The 16,878-nt window shown below is 38.5% G+C and overlaps 1 protein-coding gene across 11 annotated transcripts in view; it reads right to left on the reverse strand.

Moving 5' to 3' along the window:
• Nucleotides 1-16,878, reverse strand: part of LOC101129219 (zinc finger protein 33A) — a 53,057-nt gene that overhangs the window by 18,865 nt on the left and 17,314 nt on the right. Inside the window, exon 1 of one of the 11 annotated variants that reach the window (XM_055353710.2) lies at nucleotides 9,999-10,017. The exons of the other annotated variants lie outside the window; for them this stretch is intronic. The gene's annotated coding sequence lies outside the window, so the exon portion shown is untranslated. Of the gene's footprint in view, nucleotides 1-9,998; nucleotides 10,018-16,878 lie in introns of those variants that run through there. 11 annotated transcript variants of the gene reach the window in all.

The following is a 16,878-nucleotide window of genomic DNA, read 5'->3' on the forward strand; positions in this document are numbered from 1 at the left end:
AGTGATGAAAAATGAAGAAATGCTCAAAAAAATGAGGAACACCATTAACTACATCAATATATTCATAACAGAAGTACCAGAAGGAGTGGAGAAATACCAAGTAGCAGAAAAAATATTCAAACAAATGAATGGCTATGCTCACCTTGCAACACATATACTAAAACTGGAACAATACCAAGATTAGCACAGCAGCTACACAAGAATGACACACAAGTTCATGAAGTGTTGCATTAAACAAAAAAAAAAAAAAAAAAAAAAGAGGCCAAAAACTTGCACATCTGTTGACAAAGAGAAAATCTTGAAAGCGTCAAGAGAAATACAACTTCTCACATGAAGGGAATGTCCTAAGATTAACATATGGCTTCTCATCACAGACTACGTAGAGGCCAGAAGGAGGCAGGATGACATATTCAGTGACTGAAAAAAATTTTTGTTTTTTTTTGCAATGAAATACCTTTTATTCATACAGGAAATTATTTCTTTGATCTTCACCACAATACTGGTGGAGTTGTTGGGGGGAGGTGGGGAAAATATTGTGTTCCCAGTTGTCAAATAAAGAAGCTAAGGCTTACAGAATTTGACCTGGGGTCACACAGCTATTTTTTTTTTAATTTTATTATTATTATACTTTAAGTTTTAGGGTACATGTGCACAACGTGCAGATTTGTTATATATGTATACATGTGCCATGTTGGTGTGCTGCACCCATTAACTCGTCATTTAGCATTAGGTATATCTCCTAATGCTATCCCTCCCCCCTCCCCCTACCCCACAACTGTCCCTGGTGTGTGATGTTTCCCTTCCTGTGTCCATGTGTTCTTATTGTTCAGTTCCCACCTATGAGTGAGAACATGCTGTGTTTGGTTTTTTGTATTGTGATAGTTTGCTGAGAATGATGGTTTCCAGCTTTTTAAATAACCTGTCACCTAAAATAGCAGAACTATTTGCAAAACAAAGGGTGAAAATTAAAAATCCTCAAATTAAAAAACAAATAGAAACCAAAAAAACTTGAGAATCCATTGCAAGTACACTAACCATGAAAGAAAAGAAGTTCTTTAGGGTGAAAACAAGTGATTTCAAACACTAGTTCAAATCCACAATTACTGTGGGTAAAGGCAATGATACGAGAGAGTTTCTCCTTTCTTTTCCTACCCAATTTAATAAGCAAATATGTATAAGTCAATGTTTATAACTGTATTGTTGGACCTATAACATATAAAAATGCAATGTATTTAACAATAAGACAGGCCAAGCACAGTGGCTCATGCCAGTAATCCCAACACTTTGGGAGGCTGAAGCAGGAGAATCACTTAAGCCCAGGATTTCAAGATCAGCTTAGGCAACATACCGAGACACCATCTCTAAAAAATAATTTGTTTAATAAGCTGGGCACAGTGGTGCACACCTATAGTCTCAGCTATTCAGGAGGCTGAGGTGGGAGTATTGTTTGAGCCCAGGAAGTTGAGGCTGCAATGAGCTGGGATCCTACCATGGCACTCCAGCCTCGATGACTCAGAGAGACCTTGTTTCAAAAAAAATAAATAAATACATTGATAAACAAGGAAACAAATAACAAAGCAAAAAAAAAAAAGAATAAAGCAAAAAAATAGAGCGGCTGGGTGCAGTGGCTCACGCCTGTAATCCCAGCACTTTGGGAGGCCAAGGCAGGCAGATCACCTGTGGTCAGGAGTTCAAGACCAGCCTGGCTAACATGGCAAAACCCCATCTCTACTAAAAACACAAAAATTAGCTGTCGTGGCGCATGCCTGTAATCCCAGCTACTCGGGAGGCTGAGACAGGAGAATCGCTTGAACCCAGGAGGCAGGAGGTTACAGTGAGCCCAGATGGTGCCACTGCACTCCCCCCTGGGCAACAAAGCGAGACTCCCAGGGGAAAAAAAAAAAGACAGAGGAACAAATCTGTGCCAGAGTAAGGAAATTACACTAGATGGTAACTCTGAATCCACACAAACAAATGAATTGAAGCAGAAATGATGAATAAGAAGGTTAGCATAACAAACTCTACGAATAGATACTTCCTATCTTTCTTTCAGCTTCTTTAAAAGACATCAACACATGAACACAGGGAGGGGAACAACACACACTGGGGCCTGTTGAGGTGTGGGGGCAAGGGGAGGAAACTTAAGAAGATGGGTCAACCACCATGGAACACATATACCTATGTAACAAACCTCCACATTCTGCACATGTATCACAGAACTTAAAGTAAAAAAAAAAAAAAAAGCAACAACAAAAAAAAGCCATCAAATGACATAAAGTAACAATTACAGGTTGAGTATCTCTTATCTGAAATGCTTGGCATCAAAAGTGTTTCTCACTTTAGATTTTTTCCAAATTTTGGAATGTTTACATTATACTTACTGGTTGAGCTTCCCAAATCCAGAAATCTAAAATCTGAAATGCTCCAACAAGCATTTCCTTCCAGCATGTTGAGCATGTTGGCACTCAGTTTCAGATTTGGGAGCATTTGAGATTTTCGGATTTGGGATGCTCAGCCTACATAACAACGTATTGTTGGGTTTTAAATATATATGTAATATATATAAAAATAACAAATAGAGAAGAGAAAATAGAGATACATATAAGTAATGTTTCTGTATTTTACTAGAGTTAAGGAAGCAGAAATCTGAAGTAGATTTTGATAAGGCAAGACTTATTAAGTAAGTTCTAGAGCAACCACTAGGTAAATAAATTTTCAAAGGGACAGTAATTTTAAAAATTAAAATGTTATACTAAAATATATTCATTTCATGTTGTATACACATAAACATAGAGAGTGGAATGAGAGACACTGGACACTTGGAGGGGTGGGGAGGAGGGTGAAGGATAAGAAATTACTTGATGGGTGCTATTCTGCTGATGGCCACACTAAAAGCCCAGACTTCACCTCTATGTGCTATGTCTGGGTAACAAAACTGCACTTGTACCCTCGAAACCTATAAAAATAATAAAATAAAATATATTCATGCATGTAAAAGAAAGCAAAAGTAAAAGGAATAGAGTACCAAAAAAGCAGGAGACCGAAAACAAAAATGGCAGAGGTAAAACCAACTACAGATGCTCCTTGACTTACGATCAAGTTACATCCTGATAATAGTCAAATTAGTTGAAAATATTGTTTTTTCACTTAAAATGGAAATACATTCTAGTAAGGACAGAAAAAATAGTAAGTTGAACCTCTGTAAATCCTAAACATACAAAGGGGTTTCAACCCAATAAACCTATTGAAAAGTTAAAAAATCGGCCGGGCGCGGTGGCTCACGCCTGTAATCCCAGCACTTTGGGAGGCCGAGGCGGGCGGATCACGAGGTCAGGAGATCGAGACCATCCTGGCTAACACAGTGAAACCCCGTCTCTACTAAAAAATACAAAAAATTAGCCGGGCGTGGTGGCGGGCGCCTGTAGTCCCAGCTACGCGGGAGGCTGAGGCAGGAGAATGGTGTGAACCCAGGAGGTGGAGCTTGCAGTGAGCCGAGATTGCGCCACTGCACTCTCCTGGGCGACAGACCGAGACTCCGTCTCAAAAAAAAAAAAAAAAAAGAAAAGTTAAAAAATCATAAGTCAAACCATTTTAAGTCAGGAACCATCTGTATAGCAATAACAGGAAAAAGGGAATGATTTGAAAATCCAATCAAAGAGCAACCATCCTCAGGTTGTCAAAAGTGTGAAAATCCAAACATGTGCTGTCTATAAGAGATAGATACAAACAGGTTGAAAATTTGAAAACAGAAAAAGATATATCCAGCACATGGCACCTATAAGGCTGGAGTAGCTATCCTAATATCACACAAAATACACTTTAATACAAAAATTTTACTAAGGATAAAGAGGGGAATTTTATTAATACAACAATAAAAGGGTCAATCAATAAAGGAGACATAACAATTCTAAGCGTATGTACTACTAACAGAGCCTCAAAGTATGTGTAGCAAAAACTGACAGAATTAAAAGAAAAAAATATACAAGTGTACAATACTTATTGCAAACTGTAATACCCCATTTTCAATAATGGTTAGGACAACTGGGCACAATATAAACATGGAAACAGAAGATATAGATGACACTCTAAAGCAACCAGATCTAAGAGATATAGACAGAACATTCCACTCGAACAGTGGAGCAGGTATTCTTCAAAAGTACACGTGAAACATTCCTCAGAATAAATTTAAAATGATTCTCTGACCACAGTCAAAATTACAAATCAGTAAGACAAAGGAATTTTTAGAATGCACAAACATGCACAAATTATATAACACATTCCGAAGTTAAAAAAAAAAAAAGTTAAAGAAGCAATAAGAAGGGAAATTAGAAAAAATGCTTTGAGATAAAAATGAAGACATACTCAAACTTATGGAACACAGATAAAGCAATCCTTAGAGATTTGTAGCTGTAATAACCATATTTAAAAAGATCTCAAATCAGTAAACTAATTTTCCACCTTAAAACACTTGGACAGGAGCAGCAATACAAAACCAAATCAAGCAGAAGGCAGGAAAGCAGAAAGATTATAGAGTAAAAATTAATGAACTAGAGAACAGAAAAACAATAGCTGATTCCTGGAAAAGATCAACAAAATATACAAACCTCTAGCTAGACTGACATTGAACAAGAAAGAGAGAGAAGGTTCAAATTACTAAAAGTAGGGATTAAAGATGTATTACTAGTACTCTTACAGAAATAAAAATAATTACAAAGAATGGTATGAACAATGTATGCCAACAAATTATTTAACTTCAACAAAATGGAAAAATCCATAAAACAAAAACAACTAAAACCAACTCAAGTAGAAAAAGAAAAATCTGAAAAGACCTATACAAGTAAAAAGATTGAAGCTGTAAATTTAAAACTCCCCATTACAGGTGGGATGCAGTAGCTCATGCCTGTAATCCTACCACTTTGGGAGGCCAAGGCAGGTGGATCACTTGAACTCAGGAGTTTGAGACCAGCCCAGGAACATGGTGAAACCCCATCTCTACAAAAAAAAATACAAAAAATTAGCTGGGTGTGCTGGCATATACCTGTAGTCCCAGCTACTTGGGAGGCTGAGGTGGGAAAATTGCCTGAGCCTGGGAAGTCAGGCTGCAGTGAGCCATGACTGCACCACTGCACTCCAGCCTGGGCAATATAGTGAGGCCCTGTCTCAAAAGAGACAAAAAACAGACAAGAAAACTTCCCATTACAAAAACAAAAAAAAACCCAGTTCCATAAGGGTTCACTGGAGAATTTTATCAAACATTTAAAAAGAATTATCAATTACTCAAAAACTCCAAGAAAATAAGAAGAAACACTTGCCAGCTCATTCTATGATCCCAATATTGCTACCCTGGTACCAAAATCAGACTTGAAAAAAAATACAGATCCATGTGTCATGATTACAGACATATAAATCCTCAACAAAATACTAGCAAATTTCATCCAGTAGTATATAAAAAGGATTACATACAATTATCAAGTGTGATTTATCCTAGTAATTCAAGTTTGGTTTATCATTGGAAAATCAATACACCACGTAAGTAGAAAAGAAACAATAACCACATGATCATCTCAGTATACAGAGAAAAAGCATTTAACACAATCCAATGACCATCTTCTCTATAAAAACAATCAGCAAACCAGGAATAGAGTTAAACTTCCTCAGCCTGATTAAAGGCATCTACAAAAAGTCCACCACTAACATCATACTAAATAATGAAAGGTACAGTGATTTTACTCTAAGAACAAAAAGAAGACAAGAATGTCCTCTTGCTGGTTACACATCACACAGGAGATTCTAGTCAAGAAAAGCAAGGGGAAGGGGAATTTAGATTGAAAACAAAAGTGAAACTATCTGTATTTGCAGTTGACTACTCATGCATATAGAAAATCTTAAAGAATCTGCTGAAACACTATTAAAACTAATAAAAGAGTTCAACAATGTTGCAGGGTGCAAGTTCACTAACAACAAACAAATCATAAATGAAAATTTAAAAATAATTCTGGCCGGGCATAATGTCTCAAGCCTGTAATCCCAGCACTTTGGGATGCCGAGGTGGCTGGATCACCTGACGTCAGGAGGTTGAGACCAGCTCAGCCAACATGGTGAAACCTCATCTATACTAAAAATACAAAAAAGTTATCCAGGCATGGTGGCATGTGCCTGTAGTCCCAGCTAATTGGGAGGCTGAGACGCAGTGAGCTGAGATCGCACCATTGCACTCCACCCCGGGCAGTAAGAGCAAAACTCTGTCTCAAATAAGTAAATAAATAAAATAAATTCCATTTACAATAGCATCAAAAAGAATAAAATACTTATAACTTTAATCAAGGAAATACAGAGCTTATAGTCTGAAAACCACAAAACAATGATGGAAGAAATTAAAGACAGCCTAAATAAATGGAAAGGCACTGAACAGTGTTCATATGGTTAAGATGGCAATAACTGCCAAATTAATACCTAAACTCAACACAATCCCTACCAAAATCCCATCTGCCTTTTTGGAGAAACTAACAAGCTGGTCTAAAATTTCATGTGGAAATTTAGGGAACTGAATATAATCAAAACAATCTTAAAAAAGAAGTAGAAAGTTAGAAGACATACACGTCTCAATTTGAAAATTTGCTACAAAATTACAATAATCAAGATGGTATGATACTGGCATAGAGGAAAACATATGAAATAAAATTGAGAGTTCACAAACACTACTATATATTATGTTCAGTTAATTTTCAACAATGATGCCAACACTATTTAATGTTGAAAAATCACCTTTTCGGCTGGGCACAGTAGTTCACACCTGTAATCCTAGCACTTTGGGAGGCTGAGGCAGGTAGATCACAAGGTCAGGAGTTCAAGACCAGCCTGGCCAATATGGTGAAACTCCATCTCTACTAAAAATACAAAGACATTAGCCAAGCATGGTGGCACATGCCTGTAATCCCAGCTACTCAGGAGGCTGAGGCAGGAGACTTGCGTGAACCCAGGGGGTAGAGGTTGCAGTGAGCCAAGATCATGCCACTGCCCACCAGCCTGGGCGTCAGAGACTTCCTCTCAAAAAAAAAAGAAAAAAGAAAAATTACCTTTTCAAGAAATGATGCTGAGACAACTGAATATTTGTATGCAAAACAATCAAAATTATTCCTTTCCTCACACCATATACAAAAACTAATTGAAAATGGATCACAGGTCTACATTTAAAAGCCATTACTTAAAGAAAATACAGGAGTGGATCTTCATGCCCTGGGGATAGACAAAGCCCTCTTAGATAAAGTACCAAAAATACAAGCAACAAAAGAAAAAAACAAATTAGACTTCATGGAATGAAAAACTCTTTTGCTACCAAGAACAAAGTAAAGACAATAAAATGACAACCCACAAATGGGAGAAAAATATTGGCTAATAATGTATGTAATTAGGGACTGCTAAACAGAATATGGAAAAAACTCTTAGAACTCAACAATAAAAGAACAAATGACACAACTACATAATGAAAAAAGGAACTGATTTTTCTATATTAAGCTTCTATCCTCCAACTTTGCTATAAAGACTTAATAGTTTTGGGAGTTCTCTAGAATTTTCTCCTTAGGCAATCATGCCTGTATGAAGAAAGTTTTATTTCTTCCTTTCCCATCTGTATGCCTCTTATTTTGTTGTCTTATGGCATTACCTACCATTTCCAATGAGATGTTGAGTAAGAGTGAAGAGACAGGACATCTTGTTTCCTTATCTTAGGGAGAAAGTATCCAGTGTCTCACCACTAAGTATGATCTTAGCAGTAGGTTTCTTGTAGATTTTTTTTTTACCAAGTTGAGGAAGTTCCTCTCTATTCCTAGTTTGCTCAGTTTTATCATGAATGGGTGTTGGATTTTATCAAATGCTTCTTGTCCATCGATTGACATGATATGGTTTTCTTCTGCATCCTGTTGATGTGGCGGGTTACAGATTTTTCATTTTTATTTTTTTTTTGAGACAGAGTCTTGCTCTATCACCCAGGCTGAAGTGCAATGGTGCAATCTCAGCTCACTGCAACCTCTGCGTTCCAGGTTCTAAGTGATTCTCCTGCCTCAGCCTTCAGAGGAGCTGGGATTACAGGTGCATTCCACCACGCCCAGCTTATTTAGTATTTTTAGTAGACAGGGTTTTACCACGTTGGCCAGGCTGATCTCAAACTCCTGACATCAGGTAATCCATCTGCGTCAGCATCCCAAAGTGCTAGGATTACAGGCATAAGCCAACGTACCCGGCCACATTAATTGATTTCCAAACTCTGACCAGCCTTGAGTGGTCACAGCATCCAATTATTTTCATACAATGTTGCATTCTATTTGGATTTTTGCATCTATATTTATGAGGGATATTAGTGTGTGGTTTTTCTTCTTTGCAAGGTCTTCATATGATTTTAAGATTAGAGAAAAAACAGCCTTTTAAAAAAGTGTTAAGAAGGTTCCCTTTGCATCTCTTTTCTGAAAGACACTGTAGAGAACTGGTATATTTCTTCCTTAAATGTTGCACAGAAATCACCAATGAAACCAAAAAAGTCTGATAATTTACTTTCTTTCTTTCTTCTTTTCTTTTCTTTTATGAAAGCTTTATGGATTCAATTTCTTTAACTGATATTGGTCCATTTGAATGGTTTATTTCTTCTGTGTAACTCTTGGTAGTTTGTGTATTTCAAGGAATTACCCATTTCACCGAAGTCATGAGTTCAGGAGGAGCCAGGAATAAAGGCATCCTGCACCAAAACATCTAATTGCATTACAAATGCAAAAAATAGTATCAATGAAGGACCCCCTTCAATACAGGAGGAAGTCCTGACCTTAATTACTTTGGAAAGAGAAGTCTGTGAGACTAAAGGAAAATCTGCACATAAGTACTGTATTTTAGTTGATAAAATTATAAAATTATTTTCCACATAGGCATAATTAACAATTCTGACAGTGCCATACATGTATGTATACAGGGAAAGAATAATGAAAGTAAATGGAAAGCCAGGCGCAGTGGCTCACAACTTTAATCCCAGCACTTTGGGAGGCCGAGGCAGGTGGATCACCTAAGATCAGGAGTTCGAGACCAGACTGTCCAACATGGCAAAACCCCATCTCTTCTAAAAACACAAAAATTGGCTGGGCATTGTGGTATGCACCTGTAGCCCCAGCTACTTGAAAAGCTGAAGCAGGAGAAATACTTGAACCCAGGAGGCGGAGGTTGCCGTGAGCTGAGATCACACCACTGCCCTCCAACCTGGGTGACAGAGTGAGACTCCATCTCAAAAAAAAAAAAAAAAAAAAAAAAAAGAAAGTAAATGGATGATGGATGGTTAGAGCCAGATTTCTTACTGTTGGGTATGGTAATTTGCAGGGAAGCAAGGGAAGAAAGCTAGAATGATCCATGTGGTAGTGAAGAGTTGAAGATATAAGTATAAACACATGTTTAGCTTAAGAGAGATACAGATGGTTACATGTAGAACTATTTATAAGTATATTACATGGTTTATACACCTGTATTTCCCTGTTCTGTCAGCTGAGATGGCCAAGCCCTACTGCTGCAAGCACACCATTAGCCCCTATCTTGGTTTCTAATACCATTTTCAAATAAAAGGAACCAGGATTACCTGAAGAAATGATGGCTGATTTTAGAAAGGAAATATACAAGATGAGCCTGGACCATCTTGTAGTGACAGAAAGAAAGTGCTCTAAAAAACAACAGCAACAAAATTCATAAATCTCCACTTCTTATGTGTGAGTTGTGCAGAGTAACATTGTTCCAATGTGTACAATATGGAAAATAGGAAAAAGATGTAACTTTATAGTGGACAAACTCTGTTTGCCAAGACATTTCAGGCCAACATCAAAAGTCATAAAACAGTGACAGTATGCATGCTTGATATAATGTGACAAAAAAGGTACTTTACCACTGTGGGCTTTTTCCCCCAAAACCTATAATCCCAGTCTTATCTTGAGAAAAACATCAGACACATTCCAATAAATGGAATTTATATATACCTCACCAGGACTCCTCAACTGTCAAGGTCATCCAAAACAAGGAAAGTCTGGGAAACCACCATAGCCAAGAGGAGCCTAAAGAGACATGACAACTAAATGTAATATGGTGCCCTGGAAGGGATCCTGGAACAAAGAAGGACATTAGGTAAAAATCAGCAGATGCTAAATAAAAATATGGACTTTAGTCAATAATCATGTACCAATGTTGGTTCAACAGCTGTTGCAAACATACCATCTTAATATGTTAACGACAGCAGAAACTGGGTAAATGGCAATTCTCTCTACTATCTCCCCAATTTTTCTATAAGTCATGAAATAAAGTGAATGTTTTAAATTGACAAAGGAGATACATAAATAGCCAACAAGTGCATAAAAAGATGTTCAACATCAGGCCGGGAGCAGCGGCTCTTGCCTGTAATCCCAGCACTTTGGGAGGCCGAGGTGGGTGGATCAGGAGATCAGGAGTTCAAGTCCAGCCTGGCCAAGATGATGAAACCCCGTCTCTACCAAAAATACAAAAATTAGCCTGGCGTGGTGGTGGGCACCTGTAATCCCAGCTACTCGGGAGGCTGAGGCACAGAACTGCTTGAACCCAGGAGACAGAGGTTGCAGTGAGCCAAGATCCCACCACTGCACTCCAGCCTGGGCAAACAGAGCGAGACTCCATCTCAAAAAGAAAAAAAAAAAAAAAAAGATGTTCAACATCACTAGCCATTGGGAAATGCAAAAAACCACAATGAGATACCTCTTTACAACTACTGGATTGGTATAATAAATATTAATATTAATAAAAAATGTTGGCAAACTAGAGAAACTGGAAAATTCATGCATTGCTGGCAGGATTGTAAAGTATTGTGGCTGCTATGAGAAACAATCAGGCAGTTCCCAAGAAAGTTAAACACAGAGTCACCATATAACCAGCATTCTACTTCTAGGTATATATCTGAGATGACTGAAAATACATGTCCATGTGAAAACTTATACATGAACAATTACAGCAGAATTATTCATAATAGTCAAGAAGTAGAACAAAAGCCAAACGTCCATCCACTGACAAATGGATACATAAAATGTAGTATATCTATACACCATGTTATATGGCCATATAAAACAAGTGAAATATTGATACATGCTACAACATGGATGAACCTTGAATATGTTATGCTAAGAAAAGGAAGCCAGGCAGAAAAGGTTACACACAGTTCCATTTTTATGAAACATCCAGATTAGGCAACTCCACACAGCAGAAAATTCAATTTTGGTTGCCAAGGGCTACAGGAAAGGGGAAAGAGAAAGTAACTGCTAATGGATATTGGCTTTGTTTCAGGGATGATGACAACGTTCTAAGAAACACTGTCAGCCGGGCGCAGTGCCTCACGCCTATAATCCCAGCACTTTGGGAGGCCTATGCAGGCACATCACTTGAGGTCAGGAGCTTCAGACCAGCCTGGCCAACATGGTGAAACCCCGTCTCTACTAAAAATAGAAAAAATTAGCTGGGCGTAGTGGTACACACCTGCAATCCCAGCTACTCAGGAGGCTGAGGCAGGAGAATCGCTTGAACCTGGGAGGTGAAGTTGCAGTGAGCCAAGATCGCGCCACTGTACTCCAGCCTGAGCGACAGAGTAAGATTCTGTCTCAAAAAAATAACTGTCAGCCGGGTGCGGTGGTTCACACCTGTAATCTCAGCACTTTGGGAGGCTGAGGTGCCGGATAACCTGAGGTCAGGAGTTTGAGACCAGCCTGGCCAACATGGTGAAAATATAAAAACAGCTGGGTGTGGTGGCATGCGCCTGTAATCCCAACTATTCAGGAGGCTGTGTAATCCCAGCTACTCAGGAGGCTGAGGCAGGAGAACTGGCTTGAACCCGGGAGGCAGAGGTTGCAGTGAGACAAGACTATGCCACTGCACTCCAGCGTGGGCAACAGAGCAAGACTCCATCTCAAAAAAAGTAAAAAAAATTGTCAGGAATGTTGCACAATCCTGCAAATACACTAACAATGATTGATTTATACATGTAAAATTGGTGAAGAGTACAGTATGTGAATTATATCTCATATAATTCTCAAGAAAATTGTTTCTTATATACCTGTTTCGTGGTGTATAAATAACACACAACTGATATTATGTATTGTTCTTACAGCCAACCACCTCACTAAACTAACTTTTTTTAGTAATTTGAATCACTTCTGTGTAACATTTACTTTTGCTTGTACAGATAATCAAATTGTCTGCACACAAAATGACAATTTGACTTCCCAACCCTTGTTTTATTATTTTTTTATTGTCTGTGTAATGGACAGTAGATCCTCTATGAGATTCAGTAAAACTGGCGATACAAGAGATCCAGCATCTCTCATATAGAAAGTGTGCTGTGATTTTTCAACAAATAGTGTACAATATGTTTTTGTCCATTACCTTTATTTTATTTTATTTTATTTTATTTTATTTTGTAAGATGGAATCTCACTGTGTTGCCAGGCTGGAGTGCAGTAGCGCCATCTCAGCTCAGTGCAACCTCCGCCTCCCGGCTTCAAGCAATTCTCCTGCCTCAGCCTCCCGAGTAGCTGGGACTATAGGAGTGCACCATCACGCCTGGCTAATTTTTTGTATTTTAGTAGAGATGGGGTTTCACCATGTTGGCCAGGATGGTCTCCATCTCCTGACCTCATGATCTGCCCGCCTCAGCCTCCCAAAGTGCTGGGGTTATAGGCGTGAGCCACCGCACCCGGCCTATTACCTTTATTAAAGATTAAGAAGCTGAATTATTTATAGTTGGTAGGCAATTTACAAAACTTTTTATTTGGAGACAATTCTTTTTTTTTTTTTCTTTTTTCTTTTTTTTTTTTTTTGAGGCAAGGTCTCACTCTGTCACCCAGGCTGGAGTCAAATGGTGCCATCACAGCTACTGCAGCCTTGACCTCCTGGGCTCAAGCGATCCTCCTACCTCAGCCTCCCAAGTAGCTGGGACGGCAGGCACGCACCACCACACCTGGCTAATGTCTTTACTTTTTGTAGAGATGGGTTTTCACCATGTTGCCCAGGTTGGTCTCAAACTCCTGAGCTCAAGTGATCCACCCACCTTGGCCTCCCAAAATGCTGAGATTACAGGCATATGCCACCACACCCAGCCTGGAGACAATTCTTAAACTGACATGCAGCTGGAAGAAATAATGAGAAGATTCTATATACCCCTCACCCAGTTTTCTCCATGGTAACAATTTGCAGAACTATAGCTCAATATCAGCCAAGAACTGACATTGATTCATTCAATCAACCTTATTCAGATTTCACAAGTTTCACATGCATTAGTTGTGTATATTTAGTTCTATAAATTTTGCCACAGGTATAGATTTTTGTGAAAACCACAACATTGGTGATACAGAACGGTCCCATCACAAGGATGCCACACATGGTAACTACAGCCATCTCCCACCCTCTCTGCCTTCCTAACACTGGCAACCACGAATCAGTTCTCCATCTCTATGTTGTCATTTCAAAAGTGTTATACAAATAAAATCATGAGGTATTACGATAAACAGCCTAACTGCATTTGTGGTAATTGGCTGCTAATAGATTTCAAATCCCACCCATCTCCCCTCTTACCCTACATTTGGGCAAGCCAATAATAAAGTCTAGCTGGTCACTCCCTCAATGCCAGTAGGAAACTCAAACCACACAAACTCCATCCCTTTTGTGTGCGCTTACCCCACCCCAAATTCCTACCGACAAGCAGCCATTCTTCTCCCTTCTTTCTCAACCCACATTTAGATCTGCTTAGGAGCCTTCTCTAGTCTCCCTAGAAACCTGTCTCTATAACTAATAAACTCCTTTTTACACTCTTAATATCATTACCAGTTTTGATATCCAAACCAAACGTTGGGGGTAGGAGGGTTCACCCCAACTCTATGGGGTGGACCAGAACAAATATGTAAATTTTTGAGATTGGGTTTTTTAAAACTCAGCTTAATCTCTTGAGATTCATCCACAATGTTACATGTATTGGTCATTCATTCCATTTTAATACTGGGTAACACTTCATGGTATGGACACACCACACATTATCCATTCAAGAACATCTGGATTATTCAGGTTTGGGCTATTACCCATAAAACTGCTATGAAATTTTTTTGATGGAACATAAGTTTTTATTTCTCAAGGATAAATGTCTAACAGTGCAACTAGTGATTGACATGCTGTTTGTTTTTAGTTTTAAATGGAACTGACAAACTATTTTCTAGAATGACTGTAGCATTTTACATGCCACCAAAAACGTATGAACATTTCAGTTCCTCTAAATCCTCACCAGCACTTGTATTATCACTTTTATAAGACAGGTCAAATAAGAGCATGATAAAAACATCTTTCAGTATGACGTGTCTGGGTATAAGTCTCTTTGCATTTATCCTCCTATGAGTTTGTTGAGCTTCTTGGATGAATATATTAGTGTCCTTCAACAAATTGTGGGTGTTTCTGTAATTCTTCAAAAAATTTTTCTTTCCCTTTCTGTTCTCTCACATTGATACTCCCATTTGTATATGGTGGTGCACCTAATGATATCTGTTTCCCAAGGTTTTGTTCATTTTTCATTATTTTACTGGCTCTTCCTCAAATTACACAATATACACTGATCTGCACCAGACAACCCCGTTTCTGCCAACTTAAATGGCAGAAACCATATTATTGTGTTGCCTGTTGTTAGTCCTGTGCATGGGTCACATTTTTCCCGTTTCTTTGCAGATCTCATTTTGTTGTTGTTCTTGAGTGGACAACAGGTCCACGTTGTTGAGTGACATAACCAAATGGTGGAGTACATAGCTCCAAACTGTCTCCCCACAGAAACACCAAAAAACAAGAACTATAAAAACCAACCTTGTTAGAACTCTGGAAAACAAAGGTTTACAGTAACCAAGTGAATGCCAAATCAGGAAAAAGGCGACTTCAAATGGTGGGAAAGTTTTGTGGCATTTTTACTTTACAAGAGATCCTCACTAATATTAGCAGCTGATATCTCCTTAGAAATCAATTGAAGGCCTGAAGACAGACGGATGACATATATAAATTGCTGAAAGAAAAAAACTATCATCTGAGAATTCTCTAGCTGGTAAAACAGTCCTTCAAAATGAAAGAGAAATGGAGTTAATCCCAGATAAACAAATGCTGAAGAGTTTGTTACTACTAAGCCTGCTATACAGGAAGCACTAAAGGGTGTCTTTCAAGATGAAATAAAAAGAAACTAGACTCAAATCTGGAGGAAAAAATAAAGATTTCCAATAAAGTTAACTATATAGACAAATATAAAAGCCAGGGTCACTGTATGTTTGCTTTGTAACTCCATTTTTTTACTTCCTGTGGGACTTAAAAGATAAATGGATAAGAACTAAATATAAATTTACATTATGGGTATACAATGTATAAAGACGTAATGTGTGAAAACAACATAAAGGGGATGAGTAAGATGCTAGGTAGAAGCAAGGTCTTCATATGACATTGAAGTTACGAAGGAATTAATTTAAACTAGATTTTCATGAATTTAGAATGTGAAAGTAATCCCCACGGTTAACTACAAAGGCAATATCTAAAAAATATACACAGAAGGAAATGAGAAGGGAATAAAGAAGGGAATAAAAATGATTCACTATAAAAATCAGTCCAGGCATGGTGGGCTCATGCCTGTAATTCCAGCACCTTGGGAGGCCGAGACGGGTGGATCACTTGAGGCCAGGAGCTCAAGACCAGCCTGGCCAACACAGCAAAACTCCATCTGTACTAAAGACACAAAAATTAGCTGGGTGTGGTGGCACGTGCCTGTAGTCCCAGCTACTTGGGAGGCTGAGGCATGAGAATCACTTGAACCCAGTAGAAGGAGGTTGCAGTGAGCCAAGATCGTACCACTGTACCCCAGCCTGGGCAACAGAGCAAGACTTTTGTCTCGAAAAAAAAAAAAAAATCAACAAAACACAAAGAAGACAGTAATAAAGGGAATATGAGACCAAAGAAGGTATACAACATACAGAAAACAAAATGCAGTATGGCAGAAGCGCTTCCTTGTTGGTGATTAGTTTAAATGATAATTGACTGAATGGACCAATCAGAAGGCAGAGGCTGGCAGAATGGATTTTATTTTATTTTATTTTATTTTATTTATTTATTTATTTTAGACAGGATCTTGCTCTGTCACCTAGGCTGGAGTGCAGTGACACAAACATGACTCACTGCAGCCTTGACTTCCTGGGTTCAAGGGATCCTCCTCCCTCATCCTCCCAAGTAGCTGGAACCACAAGCGCACGCCACCACACCCAACTATTTATTTTTTATTTTTTTGTAGAAACAGAGTGTCACTTTGTAGACCAGGCTAGTCTCCAACTCCTGGGCTCAAGAGATCCTCCCAAAGTGCTGGGATTACAGGTGTGAACCACCCAGCTTCAGAATAGATTTTTTAAAAACATGATCAAACTACACATTGTCCAAAACAAACTGACTTTAGATCCAAAGACACAAATAAATTAAAACTGAAAGGCTGATAAAAGATATTCCATGAAAATAGCCACCAAAAGGGAACTGGGGTGGCTATACTAATTTCACCCAAAATAGATTAAGTCATAAGCTGTTACAAGAGACAAAGAAGGATACTATATATGAATAAAGGGTCATTCCATCAATAAGATATAAAAATTATAACTATGTGTGTACCAAGCAGCATCCTGAAACATGTAAAGCAAACACTGACAGAATGCAAGGGAGAAACTGACTGACAGTTCTTACAGTTAATAGTTTTAGACTGAGGCTGGGCATGGTGGATAGCATCTATAATCCCAGAGGTTTGGGAGGCCAAGGTGGATCACTTGATGCCAGGAGTCCAAGATCAGCATGAGCAACA

This window comes from Gorilla gorilla, chromosome 8 (genome assembly GCF_029281585.2).
Source record: "Gorilla gorilla gorilla isolate KB3781 chromosome 8, NHGRI_mGorGor1-v2.1_pri, whole genome shotgun sequence".
In the NCBI taxonomy this organism is placed as follows: domain Eukaryota; kingdom Metazoa; phylum Chordata; class Mammalia; order Primates; family Hominidae; genus Gorilla; species Gorilla gorilla.